General features: G+C 39.2%; 1 protein-coding gene across 1 annotated transcript in view; it reads left to right on the forward strand.

Moving 5' to 3' along the window:
• The window catches only part of RRAGD (Ras related GTP binding D), a 46,258-nt gene extending 45,281 nt beyond the window's left edge, over positions 1 to 977 (forward strand). The window contains exon 8 of the mRNA XM_058566641.1: positions 699 to 977. The gene's annotated coding sequence lies outside the window, so the exon portion shown is untranslated. The remainder of the gene's footprint in view (positions 1 to 698) is intronic.
• The last annotated feature ends 5,023 nt before the right edge of the window (positions 978 to 6,000 follow it).

The following is a 6,000-nucleotide window of genomic DNA, read 5'->3' on the forward strand; positions in this document are numbered from 1 at the left end:
CATCTTCCTCCACTTTATATGGGACGCCACCACAGCATGGCTTGCCAAGCAGTGTGTCGGTGCGTGCCTGAGATCCAAACCGGCAAACCCCGGGCCGCCGCAGCAGAGCGCGCGCACTTAACCGCTTGCGCCACCAGGCCGGCCCCTACTTTGAATGTTTAATATGTGTAACCATAACTTATAGAAAACAAAACACTGATCTGGATTAAAATTCAAAAAGATACATTTCAATTGTAATGTTTTCTCGTGCTTCAGACCCATATTTAAAATTGCCACTAGCATACCTTTGCTGGAATCTTCTATAAGAGGACCCTCAAATCTAACATGTCCAAAATTGAACTGGCTTCCTTCTTGCTAAATCTCCTCCTCCTTCTATGATGGCATGACTATCCTCCGTGGCATCCCTGCCAGAAACTCGGGCCTCATTCTTGACTCTTCCCTCCTGCACACCTCCTCTAATCAATCACTCAGCTCAGCCTTACTAACATCTGTTGAATCTATTCTCACCATCTCTTCTGCCACTATCCTGATTTTGACCACCATCTCCTCTTATTTGGATCTCAGTAGCCTCTTAACCAGTCTCTGTCTCATCCATCCATTCACTCCATTCTCCACAGAAGACCGGAGTGACCTTTCTAAACCACGGTTCTGACCATATCACTTCCCTGCTTAACACCCTTCCTAACTTTCCATTATAGATATCAAACTCCTTAAAGTTTGCAAGAACCTGCTTCCTTAACTCCATCTCCAGCTGTGGCTCATCCTCCCCCAACAGAACTGGACCAGCATGCCCACACAGTGTACGGTAAATAAGAAGAATTGTGAGTTTTGATTCCTTTCTTTGTCACTCATTTTCTGAGGGAAATTATAATATTCTTTCATTCAACAGTTATTGATAAGGACACCTATTATATGCCAAACACTGTGTAAAATTGCTAAAAGACAGCTACTGGAGATGGAAGGTTTTTAATATCTGAAAATAAAGTACTTTAATTTTAGATAGGCCCTTATAGGTGCCTGTTTTTACAACCACAGTTGTGTAGGACTTCACCCCTCCAGCAAAGACCATGGATAGCCATAACTAGCATCTGAGAAGTTGAGTTGTTCCACCAATAGCAGATCAATAGCTAGATTTAATGTTAATTTACTGTAAGACTAAATATACTATAAGAAGTAGGCTGTGAAAGTAGAAATGTTTATTGAAGTAGTGCCTTTCCTTATAATTAAGAAAAGAGGTGAATTATCTTAAAAGTGAGTTTTAAATGTTATTTTAATGTTCATACTTTTCTGACTTAATACATCTGTGAAATCAGTATCATTTCCAGAATTAGATTTAATAAAAAGTTAATTTTACTGTTACTTGTCTTTTCATCTGTTTGTACCAGAAAACTACGAGTGCTGCCTAAGGTAGATGTTTATGTTCTCTTAATAAGCAGACATGAAGAACAGTAGAAGATGTGAGAAGATGGTAAAATATAGGCTAATGCAGAGCTTTTTTAGGTCATTTAGAATTTTGACAGGTTGGATGATATTTTAAAATGTGCCAAATTTGGCCCAGCAGGTACTCAAGAAGATTTACTTTTATCATAAATTCAAGTTCAGGCAGTGAGCATATTTCAGTTGTACCATCAGTATCTTTGCAGATTTCTGTAATAGTCATAGTAAAGTGAAAGTATAGGCTTTAATGGTCTCTATCATAATTTTAAAGATACTTCAAATTGTATCATGTTATTCCAAGGAACAATTCAATTCCATAAAAACAAATAAATTTAAATTTATTTTATATTTAAAAAATAAATTATTAAAAGTAAGTAAATAAAAACAAATAAATTAAAAGCAAAATCCAAAATAAGATCTTTAAGACGAGGCCAGTAAATACCAGTCAGTAGTTTTTCTTTGTAGAATATTGCAATTTTAGTTTCAGTAAATGATTTAGCAGGTAAAGCTGAGATGGAGTGTGGTTGTCAGTATTCAATCTTGAAAAAATAAACTATCTTAAAAAGCGGAACAACCACGCAAACTCATTCCCAAAGCAGTGTTTGCATGGTATGCTTAAAACTGCCCTGGGACAGAACCACAGGAATTAACCCTTTAGGAAATCCATTTTAAACTTTTTGTTGTCGTTGTGAGCCACAATACATATAATTCACATTGCAAACCATCACACACTCATACTTACAAATATTGCTTTAAAAAAATCTCTTGAAGTACTGTCTTTTCTGCATGCATTGCATTCTAGTATTTCTCTCTTTCATTTCCTTTTTAAAAAAGATCTCACAATCCACTAATGGGCCTTGACCCACAATTTGCAAAGCATTGCTAGAGTGAACCCATTAGCCAGATCAGAGATACCTGAGGATTTTATTTCTGGCCTAAAATATTTTTCTTCTCTTTCTGTTAATTTTAAGATCTTAACAAACATAGGGGAAGTTCTGAGGCAGTTCTTGAATTTTTCTTTCTTTGGATCAGGGCTTTCTGCTGTGTTTGCCAGAGCAGTTTTACTTGTCTTTGCCACCCCTCAGATGTTTTTGTATGCTGGGTTGTATTAGGAGTGGGGGTCCAGGGGCTGCAGTCCTGAGAGGATCATCTTTTACTATAGACCGTATCCTTGGCTCTAATAAATAATTAGCTTTACTTAGAATATAATGACTCATGAGTTCATATCTAACTTCTCTGGGGCCCTTTGTTAATTCAGATGACATGGGTCTTATCTGGTATCAAGAATCCGTGCGTTTTGCCCTTTTGTGCTGTTTTGACACTCCCGAGAGCCAGGTGGACAAGGCCCTTCCCCGTGAGCGAGCTGATGTAGCCCCTACACTCAGGGTGGATGAGGAGGCGGAAGAGGGCATTCACTAGTGTCCAGCTGCCTGAAGCCTTGACCACCCGCTTCCTCAGTCTGTCCTAATAAGCTGCTGGGACAAGGGAATCTTTCTAGTCCCCCAAAACTGGCAGTCAAAAGCCTAAGGCCCTTCCCCTGAATGACCAACTACAGTAGAGCCATTAAGACCTCAGTTTCTTCCATGCTAACCCTCACCACCACTGGAGAATTCCATTCCTACAAGCTGTTTCTGTTGGCTTCCAGCATCAGTGCCTCTGGCTGCTGCCCGATTCTCTCTGCCTCCGGCCTTGTGGGGAGCTCACCCCTGTGGTGCTCTGCCTGCATCAACTAGACAGTCAGTAACCAGGAACTAACTTCTCCCAGACCTCCACGGCGCGATCTTGGTAATCAGGCTCTGACTTCCCCTCCACGGGAAGCAGTCAGTGAGGGAGCTGAGTGGGAGAGACCAGTCCTGTATGTCTTGCCGTCTCGGTAGGAGAGGAAGGAACTCAGGTTTATAATGGACAAGAAATGGTGCCAATTCTTGTCATACTGTTTCCTTCAATGCTCTAGGCTGGTGTTTCCCAAAGGTACCTGATCTTAAGAATCATCTAGGATGCTTAAAAATACAAATTCTCATCTCTACCCCAGTCTTCTTGAATAGAATCTCTGAGCAGAGGTCTGGGAATCTGTGTTTTAAATAAGCACCCTAGGCAATTCTTATAATTGGGGAGATGTTGTTTGGCCTGTAGTTGTTAAAAGGGATGGTGAGGGGAGGTGGTGGAGGACCAGGTTTGGAATCACCTGGGGGAACGCATCATTCTTCCACTCTGTAAATACACACACACGCACACACACACACACACATTTGCCTCAAGTGGTGGTGTCTTTTTCCAACTTGATCATGTAGCTTTAGAATCTACATTATTTAATTACAATTTCAATGTAAGTTTTTATGGATGTAAATTAAATAATTAAAAACTCTAAACCATTTATTAATTTAGATATTTAAATACTTATTCACATTTAATGTCACAAATTATACAAAATCGTATTAATTTAGAAAAATTGCTTTTTCCTTCCTCAAATCATTTTATTCGGATTCTTCACAGGCCTCTTCTACAGCAGGGTCTTGATCGTCATTGGACCAACATTTTGAGTCGTCTCACAGTTCCCTTGTAGTTATTTAAGATAGAACGTGTTTTAAATTGAGTAGGCTGCTGTCACTGGAGATTTTATTGAGTCTCAAGAACCATTTGTTAAACATTAGGACAGGTTTTTTTTTCCCTTTACATATTCACAATCTCCATAAATAAGTACTTCTTGTATTCCTCTTTTCAAGGACTTTTAAAAAAGCCTACTAATAATGATCTCCAGTGCTTGTTCTCCAAGGTCATACCCTCGGGAATAATTAATAAATATGTCTTTACCTTTTCCCCCTGATTTTGTTAGGTGACTCCTATAAGATAGAAAACTGCCATTGCTTGAGGTCCTTTCCAGACATATTGTCTTCCTGAATTCTGGCATATATCATATATATATATTTAAGAACATCTGCACCTAAGCCCAATTTCAACTTCCGGGGAAGTCAGACTGGCCCAGCTATTTTCTCACGAGATGCTGGAAGGCAGATGGAGTGTGGCATACCTGCACCTTGTGGTTATTTTGTGCTAAAAGAATACATTGTAGGGAAGTCCAAGACTGCTTTTTAGAAGTTGATGACTTGGTTATTATTCAGAGTTTGCCTATAATTGTAAAGTGGATTTTACTGGGAAGCAGTGTGGGTTGTTTGTTCTCAAGACGTTAATAATATTGCCGAAATGCCCTGTGGCTGCAGAGTTACTCTAAGAAGTTCCGTAATTCACATGTGCACAAGCATTGTCTGTAGACTGAAGAATGTTTCACATATCAATGAACTTTTATTTTTTTGGAGATTTGTGGATGCTATAGTGGTGAATAAAATACAAATTTGTTTAAGAGTAATGAACTCATAGTAATGTTTTGTCATTTGCATTTTCCCATGAAACTGTTCTGAAGGTAGAGAGCAGAGTTCTAAGCTCTTCAGGCTAGTTTGTAGGTGACCAAGTTTCATCAATCAGCAAGTGGCTAAGAGGGGTCCAGAGAATGACAAATTGGGGTAACAGGGTATGGGGACACAAGAGAAAAGGCATAGACAGAGTGGCAGAAGGATAGTGCCTGGAGGAGCTCTTAGGAGAGGACTCAGAGGAGGGAGAGAGAAGACAGCTGAGCCAGAGCTATCTGCTGGCATCCCCTGACGTACCTGTTCCTTCATCCATGAACAACAGTTTTATCTTAGTTACAGGTGTTTCCTTTAGAGCTAAACTTAGAAAATGAAAGATCTCTTGTCCAACTCATCAGTTCATCAGAACTAAGGAGTAAGGAATGTGAATATTGTAATTTCTGTTGCTAATTTTAAAAGCAACAGAAAAAATTATGAAAATTTTTTCTTTTTCATAATTTTCTTTATTATGGAAAAAAAAAGACAGGAAATCCATACAAATAAAGCAAAAACACAGAAAAAGAAAAAGCAGGTTTCTTTTCCCCCCTCCCTAGTACTGAGAGCTGTAATTTTGGGGGAGATGTCAGATAATTCACAGCTATGGTAGCAAATTGAGTCTCTGAGAAAAGACATAATTTTTAAGAAAGCCGCAGTAAAATGATTTTAGTAATGTTGCAAACAGCTATTTACTACTGTATTTAGAAAACGCTTCTTTGCTTACTAATGGGAAAGACCTTTTAAAACAAGGTACTTGTACTATGCAGCACAAGTCATCTGGTGGAAGGAACCTACTAAACTAGCCTTGTAAGTACTCCACTGGGTTTCAAATAGACTCATTTGATATCTCTCCATAATACTTTCTTCTGGAATACAGTATTAGAAAAGCATGAAAATAGAATGAGCAGGTAAGACATATCTTGAACACAGCAGAGACTGAGAAGGAAAAAATGAAGAGGCAATTTCTCTCCTGGATCTCAGCCAGCTGCCAGATGGTAGGCAAAAGCATAGCCATTAGACCTGCAATGCAGTAAGGTCGGGCGTGCAAAAGCCAAACTCCTTCCTGTCTGGCATTTTTGTTCAGGTAATCAGAGTCTAAACTCGTGTCCCTAATAATGACCATCATCTCCTTATATTAATACCAGCTGCATCCCCAGGGGACAAT

This window comes from Diceros bicornis, chromosome 23 (genome assembly GCF_020826845.1).
Source record: "Diceros bicornis minor isolate mBicDic1 chromosome 23, mDicBic1.mat.cur, whole genome shotgun sequence".
NCBI classification, from domain to species: domain Eukaryota; kingdom Metazoa; phylum Chordata; class Mammalia; order Perissodactyla; family Rhinocerotidae; genus Diceros; species Diceros bicornis.